The sequence below is a fragment of the Bubalus kerabau genome, chromosome 20 (genome assembly GCF_029407905.1).
Source record: "Bubalus kerabau isolate K-KA32 ecotype Philippines breed swamp buffalo chromosome 20, PCC_UOA_SB_1v2, whole genome shotgun sequence".
In the NCBI taxonomy this organism is placed as follows: domain Eukaryota; kingdom Metazoa; phylum Chordata; class Mammalia; order Artiodactyla; family Bovidae; genus Bubalus; species Bubalus kerabau.
This window is the reverse complement of record NC_073643.1, coordinates 5,070,111-5,082,978: the sequence shown is the minus strand read 5'-3', so window position 1 is coordinate 5,082,978 and position 12,868 is coordinate 5,070,111.

The window sequence follows — 12,868 nt, the reverse complement described above, 5'->3', positions numbered from 1 at the left end:
TGGTCTCCAAGGCTGGATTTGGCTATTCTCCTAGGTGAGGACTGTAAACGATGTCTTGCCAGAGTGGGTGCAGGACTAGATGTAAGAGGAATTAGCCCTACTGGTGCAGAAGATGGATGTGGACCTGTGGGCTGGCAGAAACAGAGACCACAAAAGCTGAGTGATAAAATCCTCACCAAGAGACAAGGAGGATTTTAAAACAGCCCACAGAGGAACCAGGAAGATGCTGAGGTTTCTGCTCCAAGTGCTGTAGGATAAAGTGGTGCTGGGGGGAAAAAATGTTTTAATAGAGGTTTTGGTTTGTTTGTTTGTTTGTAATACTCTAGTTATTTGTTCTATACCATCTAATGTAGCCCTTCCCCATAAACCCTACAACATACAATAAAACTCTTGATCTGTAGTTATTTTGGAGGGAGGATTAGGAGATATGCCACGTGGAAGATGAAAAATTCCCATTTCCACATAATAGAAATAGAATAAGAGAGAACACCTGGGCTTTCCGGGTGGCACTAGAAGTCAAGAATCCACCTGCCAATGCAGGAGACCTGAGAGGCAGATTCCCTCCCTGTGTCGGAGAGATCCCCTGGAGGAGGAGATGGCAACCCACTCCAGTATTCTTGCCTGGGGAATACCATGGACAGAGAAGCCTGGTGGGCTGTGGTTCACGGGGTCACAAAGAGTCCGATACAACTGAGCGACTAAGCAGCGGCAGCAAGAGAGAACGCTTAAGAAGATCTTTAGCGGGATGACAGATTTAAATTCCCGAGAGAAAAAAAATTATCAAGAAAGGATAGTATTCTTTGAAATTAAAAAAAAAAAATTTCAGTGTGAAAGAAAAAGAACTTTGAACTTCTTAAAAACCATGAACTTAGGTGTTGGGATAAATCTCCTCTAGATTTTAAGAACTAGGAGACTCCAGGTAACATGACATGGAGTTAAACTTGTGATCTTGGTTTACGTTCACTTTTAATATTCTATGTGCGTCCCTCCTGGCAGCAACGCTATGCCTTTTTAACATAAATATATTGACTTTCGGATGTATTCCTTAGACAACCAATTGCCCAAAAGCAACTACAGAAGTCGATATATGTTTAATATGTGTTTCAGAGAGAAGACCTTCTGCCTTCAGGTAATAGTGATAAAGAAGGATGTGAGCGGTCCCTATCCGTCCTCAAAGGGAAGATACTTGAAGCTCAAGTTCACAGCTTGTATATTTTTGTATTTTCGGCATTTGGTCTATTTCCTAGCTCGTAGCTTATGGTAGCAGTTTTAGTTCATGTGATTGTGGAATGTAGCAAGTCCAAAATTTGCAAAGGACGGCTGCTGCTGCTGCTGCTAAGTCGCTTCAGCCGTGTCCGACTCTGTGCGACCCCATAGATGGCATCCCACCAAGCTCCCCCGGTCCCTGGGATTCTCCAGGCAAGAACACTGGAGTGGGTTGCCATTTCTAACCTGCAAACCCGGGGAGGAGCTGATGCTTCATTTTGAGTCTAAAGGTTTCTCCTGGCAGAATTCTCTCCTTTTTTTTAAAAAACCCTTTTAAAAAACTTTTTTTTTTTTTTAATGAAGTATAGTTTATTTACAATGTTGTGTTAGCTTCTGGTGGCTCACTCAGTAAAGAATCTGCCTGCAATGCAGGTTTGATCGCTGGGTCAGGAAGATCCCCTGGAGAAGGGAATGGCAACCCACTCCAGCATTCTTGCCTGGGAAATCCCATGGACAGAGCAGCCTGATGGACCATAGTCTATGGGTTGCAAGGAGTCAGACACTTTTAGTGACAATCACATTAATATAGCATATATATTATACACATATATTCATACATGAATATATTCTATATTTATATTAATGTGTTTATATATAATACATTTTTATTTATAAATGTATATAATAGATAATTTATATTATAGTAATACATATCACTATATTATATGATATAAATTATAGTAATTTTAAAGATATTTCATAAATACAGATTTATTATATATAAATATATTAATATAAACATACAATGTATAAGTGTGTTAAATTAATATATTGATATTAATTTTATTTATTTTAACAAACATAATTATGGTTAATGTATAATAGATTCATATATTATAGTTACATATCAATAATGTATATAATATACAAATATATATTTACACATAATAAATTTATATTTATGATATATGGAAAATATGTAATATAATTTATATTACATAACATATTATGGAAAAGCCCAAATGAACATCTTGGTCAACACAATATATAATACATATTTGCATATACAATATGCTAATATATTATAAATTATATATATAAACTAACACTTTACATACAAATTAATATATAATTATATTTGAAATAGCTCATCTCACTCTTTTGTTTATGTAAATTTCAATGCCTGAAATTAATACTGTTCCTATTATAAAAGGCAATAAGCAGTGAGAAAATTTCTCATCAAGAGACAGCTGAGAGAGATACCAGAAAACAGGTTACAGGGCAGCAACGAAGGAAGAGAAAACTATCTCTGGCTCAGGGCAGCATCAGGTGAATTCACACCTACCAGTGGCTTCATTAAGCTCCCTCATTTCACAGACCACAGAACCAAAATCAGGGGATTCTCAGGTGGACCCACATATTCTTTCTGATGCTTCTCCAAAAGACTGAAGAAAAGGGAAACACCCCCCAAGACATGCCATGCAGCCACCATCACTCATAACCAAAATCAGACAAAGATACCACCACCAAAAAAAGATATCACCAATAGAGAAAATTATAGGCCAGTACCTTTGATGAATATAGATGCAAAAATTCTTAACAAGTTGTTGGCAAACCAAATACAACAACACATAAAAGAGATCATACACCATGACCATGTTGAGTTTATCTCAGGGTCATAAAGATGTTTCAATGCATGCAAATTAATCAATGTGATATACCACATCAACAACAAAAAAGACAAGAGTGACATGACCATCTCAATAGATGCAGAAAAACCATTTAATAAAATTCAACATCCATTCCTAATAAAAACTGTTACAAAAGTGACTACAGAGAGAACATATCTCAGCATACTAAAAGCTATTTATGACAAACCCACAGCCAATATGATACTTAACAGTGAAAAGCACTTTGCCTTCTTTCTAAATCTAGAACAAGACAAGGATGCTCATTCACATCATTTCTGCTCAAAATAGTATTGAAAGTTGACACACAGCAATTAGACAAGAAAGAAAGAAAATGTATCCGAGTTGGAATGGAAGAGGTAAAACTGTCAGATGACTTGCTACTACATGGAAAAAAACCCTAAAGACTCCACACACAGACTAAGAACTGATAAACAGACTCAGCAAGGTAGCAGGATCCAAAAACCAAACAAACAAACAAAAAAAGTAAAGGTAAGTGGTCTGTCAGATTTTGAACCCCAGCCATATGTCACCAAAGCCCAGTGCTGCGAACCCATGACATTAAACTGCCCTGCCTGGCTTTTTACGTGTGGTTGTAAAAAACGAATGAAGCCTTGGCTCGCTCTACTGGAAAGTTGTGAGTGCTTCGGCTAATTTATGACCTAGCTGTGCCAGGGAGGAAAAGCATTCCCTCCTCACTGTATTTCCAGAGAGACAGCTGTACAGTGATCTTCGTGTGACCTTCCTAGCTCTAGCTCCCTCCTAGGGTTTTAATATATGCTTCCTGGATAAACTGAAAACAAAGGAATGAATGAATGCCTACATGCAAAGAAAAACCCTGAATGCTAATATTAGCTTCTGCTGAAGATACCACGAGTGCCACAGTAGGTCCTCTGCATACCAGGCATTGCGAAGTCATTCAGAGTTCACATGTCCACGAAGACAACATCAAAAGAATTATTTTAAGCTGTCACTTCTGAGACTAAGCTCTGTGCTGACGAAAATAAGTGAGTAAAGCAGCAGCAAGGAAACACGCCCGGATCCTGACATGGGTTGTGCCTGCGAAACAGAGCAGGAAATTTTAACAGCTGGGAGGAGATACAGCAGGAAGCTAGCTTCAATCCTCTTGACTTCAGCAAAGAGAGGCCAGGAAAACACTAGCAAATGAACCTTGCAAGGAAGAGATAACACCTAATTTAGCCCATCCCAACAATGTCACAGGGGCTTCCCTGGTGGCTCAGATGGTAAAGAACCTGCCTGCAGTGCAGGAGACCCAGATTTGATCCCTGGGTCCAGAAGATCCCCTGGAGAAGGGAATGGCAATCCACTCCAGTATTCTTGCCTGGAGAATTCCGTGGACAGAGGAGCCTAGCAGGCTACTACAGTCCACGCAATCGCAATGAGTCGGACATGACTGAGTTTCACTCCACTTCAACAATGTCACACATGTATATTTTGGTGTGTGAGCCCTAGAGGTTTTCTATAGCACAATTATACAACCAGGACCCCAGTGCAGCAAAACTCAGTGAAACGGTGTGGCACAGTGATGCTGAGAAGGGCTGAGGTCCTCACCTATCCGTAGAAACTAGTGTCATTAAGGCTCAAGCAAGCTATAGTGAAACAGCCATTTGAATAACTAAGGATCATGTTAAAAATTAAGAGGATCCCTGGGGATGGGGGTACCTCAGAGCATTTTGATGCCATCTCTATTTTGATAACATTCTTGCTCTGTCACCTAGAAAAAAGTTATCAATTTACTCTGTATCTCAACTTAGCCAGCCATAAAATGAAGATGATATTCCTTTTTAATCTATAAGCCATATAAAATTATCTAATTCCAGTAATAGGCTAGAGGTCATAGGTCAATAATTCCTCAAAGGTATTCCAAAATTCAAAATGCTGGGAAAACTTTTTTTTATAAGGCATTTTACAGCAAGAATTTATCTGACATGAATAGATTTAGTGGTGAAAACTGACCTGACATAATCTGAAGCTTTTTATTTATTTAGCCTCATGCTAATGCGATTGATTAAGGACATTGTTCAAGACTCTTTTAGGACTGTTATAAAGTATATGGAATATAAGCTGTTTTAACTTTCTAAAAGTAAAAAAAGTTTGAGTTTTAAAGTATCAATACATCTGGTCATAGGGATTAATATTCAACAAATATAAATAGCTCTTACAACTCAACATCAAAAAAAATTAAAAATGGGCAGAAGATCTGAATAGATAGTTTTCCATAGAGGAAATGCAGATGGCCAACAGGCACATGAAAAGATGCTCAACATCAATAACCATCAAAGAAACACACATCCACTCACAATCACAAGGACATATCACCTCACACCTATTAAAAGGGCCATGATCAAAAAGAACACAAATAACACATGCTGGAGAGGGTGTGAAGAGAAGGGAATCCGCCTACACTGTTGGAGTGTAAGCTGGTGCAGTCACTGTGAAGACTGTATGGAGGTTTCTCAAAAAACTAAAACAGAACTACCACGTGACCTAGCAATTCCATTCCTGGGCATCTATCTGAAAAACAAACAAACAAACAAACAAACACACCACCAAAAAGATGTATGTAGCCCAGTGCTCACAGCAGCATTATTTACAATTGCCAGCATACAGAAACAACTTCAGTGTCCTTCAATGGATGAATGGGTAAAGAAGTGGCATAGCTAGACAGGTAGACAGACAGACAGATACAATGGAATACTACTAACCCATAATAACAGAAATTTTGCCATTTGTAGCAACATGGATGGACTTCTGTGAAGTTAAGTCAGACAGACAAAGAACAAATACTGTATGATGTCATTTATGTGTGGAGTCTAAAAAGTACAATGCACTAGTGAATATTAAAAAAAGAAGCAGACCCACAGATATACAGTACAGACTAGCGGTTACCAGTGAGGAGTGGGGGAGGGGTAACGCTTAGACTTATTTTTTTCATGGTTCAAACTGCTTTAACCTTCAATAACACCAAATCTACAAAATGTAGACCACAAATATCAATAAAACTTAAAACCAGCTGTTTCACCAGTGGTTAAATTTAGTATTCATAAAATATCCTCACATTTGAAAATAATTTAGATTCAATTTTTCTCACTTTGCAAGAATGCTCATGCATGCACAGTAACTGAGAAATGAGAGCCCCTTAGAAATTGTATTTGTTCTTGTACTGAAATGATTTCAAAGCAAAGTAATGAAAATTCTTCCAAATGTTTATAGAAAAAGAGTATGGTTAGTATGAGATGGAAATCTAATTTAACATAGTTTATATAAATTAGAACTTATAATAGTCATAATGTTCATGTTGGCCACAAAGAAAAGTGTCAAGTCTGTCAATATAAGCTTGAAAGAAGATGATAAATATTGATGTGGAGAGTTCTTCTCTAGGTATGCTCAGCATCAACTAAATCTTTTAGTCTCCTTAACAGTCTGCATTTTTCTGTCCTCAGTTACAGAGATGAGCATCACCAGACACTCACCAGTCAGAAGACACACTCTGGAAAGTGACTGTCATGCTAAGTGTCTAGTTAAGCTAACCTGTGGCTCAAAAGAATTCACCACTTGGATTAATAAACTGATTCCAACCCAATCTCAAATAGTAACAAGTGAATGCGGGTCTAAGTCTCAGATGGTCTACGCAGAAACACTAGTTCTATGGGCATGAGCAACGGCTCATACAACAACCCTTAAGCACGGAAGTACCATTCATTGCCAAATTGTGGAAATGGCTTAGCTATCATCATGGCATGTTTCACATAGAAAACTAAAATTCTAAGGGTTTTGCTGACTGAACATTTAATACTCATAACCCTCTATGAGTTAACTTCAATCATTTCCTCCATTTTACAGATACAAAAGCAAGGGCTAAGAGACATCCCAAGATCAAGCTAGTGACAGATTTGGGATAGGAATCTAGCTTTGCATGTCTCAGGGTCCCAGTTCTTAACCATTATTGTCACGAGAACTCCTTGCCTTTACCACCCAAAACAACAAGCCCAACAGTCTCATCATTTTCTTTCTCCCCCTAGTATGCAAGATGTTAAATATACACACACCCTAAAAAACAAAACGATCTCTCATCTTATAGAGCCATATCTCACTATGGAACTAAAGGCTTTTCATACTAATCATATCATTCTGAGGTCAAGTCTTGTATCTTTTCCCCCAAATTCCAAAGAGACACACTCTGAGAGTCTGCAGTTGTAAAAGAGATCAACAGGGTATCATGCTCCATTAAGAAGGCAACAGCAGGGACTTCCCTGGTGGTCCAGTTGGCTAAAACTTTGCATTCCCAATGCAAGATGCCTGGGTTCAATCCCTCATCAGGAAATTAGATTTCACAAGCCACAATTAAGAGTTTGCATGCCACAACTAAGACCCAGTGCAGCCAAATAAATAAAAATAGATTTTTTTCAGTTTTATTTATTTATTTTTTACTTTACAATATTGTATTGGTTTTTGCCATACATTGACATGAATCCACCATGGGTGTACATGTGTTCCCCATCCTGAAGCCCCCTCCCACCTCCCTCCCCATCCCATCCCTCTGGGTCGTCCCAGTGCACCAGCCCCAAGCATCCAGTATCGTGCATCGAACCTGGACTGGCGATTCGTTTCACATATGATATTATACATGTTTCAGTGCCATTCTCCCATATCATCCCACCAAAACCCAGAACAACACTGATGACAGAAATTAAAGAAAAAAATAAAAGAAAAAAGGAAGCAGCTTCAGTGAGAGCAGAGACTGCAGTGCAGCACAGCAAAGCCAGTGAGGCCGCTGTTGGGCTTCCACATAGCAATCAGTAACCAGAGAAGAAAGACACCAAGTCCATCTCCACTGAACCATGTGTCACTAAGAACAACTACCTGGCTTTTTGTGTCTTCTTTTCCAGCTTGTTTCCCTGCTAACATCAGGCAGAGGCTTCTGTCCTTCAGGAATTCATATCTAATTTGCTAATGGGCATTTAATTTGCTGAGACTAAAGCCGAGGCTCCAATATTTTGGCCACCTGATGCAAAGAGCTGACTCTTTAGAAAAGATGCTGATGCTGGGAAAGATTGAAGGCAGGAGGAGAAGGGGATGACAGAGGACGAGATGGTTGGATGGCATCACTGCCTCAATGGACATAAGTTTGGGCAAGCTGTGGGAGATGGTGAAGGACAGGGAAGCCTGGAGAGCTGCAGTTCATGGGGTCACAAAGAGCAGGACACAACTGAGCGACTGAATATCAGCAACAATAGGGCTCAACAATACTACTCAACAACAATAGAGAAGTAAGATCACCAACTTATTTCGTATTCCACAGTCCCCAAAACATCAAGATGTCTCTCCATTTATTCCACGGAGAATTCCCCCAAGGCTGAAATGCACCACTGACCACTGAGGTAGCCATGCTTCCCTTGAGGTGGAAGTGAAGAAGTCATGTGCTCCAGCTGAGAGTCCATCACACTAATGTGGACATGTCAATATCAGATGGACACAGGACCTCTTCTTGTTCTGCTCATGGCTTTTTCCCACAGCAAACATTTATTCATAAAAGAATAAATGTCTTTAATTTATACTTATATCACGTGGTCTCTTAACACCCACTCATGCTCCATTTATAGCCCCATTCACCCCTGATCTAGTAACAGACGCTTGTAGGATCTGTTTTTGTGAGGAAATGAACAATAACAATATAGAAAGGATATGAGCGCCTCATTGTTTTCAAGTCTCATTTTTCATTTCCGTATTAATGATGCATCGTAAAACTTGTACGGAAATCTTATTCCTTTCTTTGACACAAAATGATCAAGAAGAAATCTAAGCTTACTCCTTAAAACAAAATAGTTGACTATTTGACTGCTAAAGTTATTGCTCCCTCAATAACTTCTGTCTTCCACAGTAACTATTTTCAAAGAACTCACAGGAGTTTTGGCCCATGTGGGTTCTTTTAACTGAATAAATATGTTTATATTGAAGTGAATAGAGACTTCCCTTAACAGTTCCATAGACAGTAGAAGGCAAAACTGAACGTCATCAAAACAACTCTTGAAATTCCCTTTGTAAATCATCACATTGGATATCAATACATATTTCTCAATACATTCAACAGCTTTAATGTGGGACCAGGAAGGAAGTTTTAGAGTGGATGAAACTAAGCTAGATCCAGAGGTAAGCCCAGGAGATCCTCAGAGTTCACGCTCAGGCTTTTCTTGGCAGGTACAGTAATTAGGGGAGAAGGTACAGTTGAGCCACTGCACCAGAGAGAAGTCCAAGGAGACAGATGGGAATGCAGAGAGCTGCAAAAGTGCACCGTAGCCCCTGGACATCTGTTCATAAATGACCAGCTTCTATTCCTGGGAATCCAGACAGGAGTCTTGGTGGGAACCCAGCCAAGAGTCAGCTAAGCCATGAGGGTTTAGTGTCAGAACAGGAGAAATTATAATCCCTCGTTCTGAAATCAAGCACATTTGTGTTGGATTCTGGTTCTGCTCCTCATAAGTAGTAGCAAATGATCACAATGGTAACACTAACCAGAAAGGCCAGCGTTCAGAATGATCCAGAAGGATTTTTTAAAAGTATTTATTTGACTGCACCAGGTCTCAGTTAGACACCTGGGATTGTTTGTTGCAATGCACAGGCTCCTCTCCAGTTGTGGTGTGTGGAGCCTCAGCAGTGGGGGCATCAGGCTTAACTATCCTGCAGCACGTTGGGTCCTACCTAGTTCCCCAACCAGGGATCAAACCCGCATCCCCTGAACTGGAAGGTGGATTCTTAACCACTGGACCACCAGGGAAGTCCCTATTGAGAAGGACTGAGGATAAACTGACCGTATGTACAGCAGAGGGTCAAGTGCAGGAGCACATCCTGAAACTGGTCAAGCTGGGGACTAAGTGGGCCCAGGGCTGGCTTTGCAGAGGAGCCGCCTTTGCGGCTGCCGTTAAATCAAGGGCACCACACTTGGTGAATGATTTGCTGTCACCATCTTGAAATTCTCAATATTTTAACATTTTCCACCGGGCCCCAGGAATGATGCGGCCATTATGTGTTGGCCATTATGGATGCCAAAGACATTTCGAACACTGAAGATATTGCAAGGACCCATGCATGTTGGGATAAGGCTCCATTGATTAGGATTGGTTTAGACCTGTTGGAAAACAGTAAAAAAAAAAAACAAAAACAAAAAAAAAACAGACAAATTTGACATAGGAATGGGCCCATCTGTTTAATAACAATGATAACTACATAATTTTCTCTCCAGCAATTATGAATGAGTATGTGAGTGGGTGCTAATAGTAAGATACAACACAACAGGTGTGAACTGTGACTCTCCTGGTCAGACTGGGAGAAAAGGTCACCCTCTAAATAAGCATTCTAGCAAAACATTTTAAAGTTATTCTTAAAGGGCAAAGCTGGAAATAAATGAGGAAGATGACTACAAAGCGCATGTGTTCATAGAAAATTCAGGTCTATTTTTGGAGGTGGAGGGGACAAGTAGTTATTTTCTGATATTTGAAAGGGTAATCAATCAGAATAAAATTTTGTGTAGCCAGAAACTCTCTTTGAAAAACTGCCCACATGTTGATCATTGCTGAGGTACATGGAGTTCATTTCACTGTTCTCTCTACTCTCATGCACTTGGAAATTTTGTAATAACCATTTATAAAAGTAAAAAAAAAAAACTTAGATGTTTTTGTTGGTATTATATTAATTGAATAAATATTTAAGTCCTTTAGAATATTATTCTATTAATAATCTGCCATAAAATTACTCTGAAAAATAAAAAGGATAACAACTTGATTTGAGAATGATTTGCGTGTCAAGTGTTCTCCAATCACCCAAGTAAATAAACAGTGTTGTTGCCAGAATTTCTAAATTGAGGGCTTTAGGGATATGAATCTAATTGGAGAAATAATCAGAAAGTCTGTCTTGAAGATCTGTTTACACAGAAATCACATTATTTTTATTTAGATTTCAAGTTGATTTTGAATGGCTTGGATGGCTGTGATGGAGAGCTTATGGGACATTAAAGCCTCCTGTATTACTCCCAAGAGATGAGACTGTACTGCAGATTCAAAGAAACCCCAAGTTGCAATGGCTTAAGAATAATTAAGGGTTTGTCTCTGGCTTGTGCTCTGCCCCTCTCACTCACTGAAAGACCCAAACCATGGGGACCCCACTATCTTGTAACTGAGACACGTGGTCGCTCTGCCCTGTGTGGGAGATGGAAGGGGCAAGGTCACACAGCCTCCACACATAAGCGGCATGCCATCTGCACCAGTACCTCAGCTGAAATCTGTCTTGTGGTACCATCCGATGGCGCAGGGAAGAGCAATGCAGGGAAGCAAGTGGAATATCTGGTTAGTATCACTGTCTCCCAAACATACCCTATGGACAACACTGCAAAAAAGTGAGGCTCATGATTTCTGGGGTCTTAAGTCCTAAGAGTCTGAGCTGAGCGCCAAATGAGAATTAAAATGGCATTGATCAGTTTGGGACATATTTGTTCGCCAATGAATAATGAAAAGAAGATTGCAGGGTGAAATTTTAACTTTGTAAATCACTAATTAGTGTTTTACTTTCATATAAGAGGCATGATTAATCAAACAAATGTTAACACAATTCACTCAAACCAGCAGAGCTGATTTTTGTAACTGCCTATACTTTCCTAACCATTGCCATGGACAACAGACATGTTTATTGTAACATCAGTGATGACTTTAGCTACCTTTCGCATGGGTGCGTGCTCAGTCGCTCTCAAGTCCAGCTCTTTGCAACCCACCATGTGCTGCAGCCAGCCAGGCTCCTCTGTCTATGGGATTTCCCAGGCAAGGATACTGAAGTGGGTTGCCATTTCCTTCTCCCAGGGATCGAATACACATCTTCTGACCCAGGGATCAAACCAGAAAATGACCCAGGCATCTTCTGCATTGGCAGGTGGATTCTTTACCACTGAGTCACCTGGGAAGCCTTAGTTACCTTTGCCTGCACAGCTAACTACCAGCACGGCTCAGCTGGGTGGTTTCACATGGGGTCTTTCCCTGCAGTTAGATGGTGGCAAGAGCTAGCATCATCTGAAGGCATCTTTTCTCCCAGCTTCACTACTTCTGCAAGACACTGGGACCAGGTGGTGATTGCCTGGCCATCTCTCTCTTTTCATGCAGTCTCTTCACAAGGTGATCCAGGCTCCACATAGTCTGTAATCTTAGGGTAATGGGGCCTCTGCGTGGCAGACAGCTTCTTCTAGAGTAAGCATTCCAAAAGCGTAACGCCCAGACTGCAAGGTTTCTTAGCACCTCGGCTTGCAAGCCCCACAGTCTCACTGCACTGCCCCCAACTGGTCAAAGGTGCGAGAGAGGGCCAGCTGAGCTCAAGAGAGGAAGGAAGGCAGAGGTGTGAGGACTGGGAGGCTTGATTCACTGGGGGCCACGTTGAGAGACAAGCTATCATTCACCAGACCTTTTAGCTAATCAGACCCTAACCTCCTATACTCTAAATAGTTCATTTTCAAACGCAAGTCCACATTTGTAAGGTTTATATTGGTCAAGTTTGTTTCCCCACAGTTTTGTCCTTATCCTTTAAAGAAACTGTGAATGGCCATGACAATTTGCAAATGCATAAGAACCGGTATCAGGTTCCCTGATCTCTGGATTTAAAATGCTAGGATGTCAATTCTAGTTAAGAACATCACTTTGCTATTCTGGCCAGATAGTCAAATATCTGAATGCAAGTATCAGGATGAATGGAAGGATTAGAGAGGGTAGTTCAAGGTTTCTACCTCACATACACAATCAAACAAATAATGGGGTTGAGGTGGGTGTAGGTGGTTGGGTGTGTGTGTGAATATGGAAGTGGGTGTGTATAGGGGAATGTGTGCGAGTGTGGGTGTATGTGTGGGGTATATGTGTATGTGTATGTGTGTGTGTGAGTATGTGTCTGTCTGTAGGTGCATGTAATACAGCCATCTAATGTTC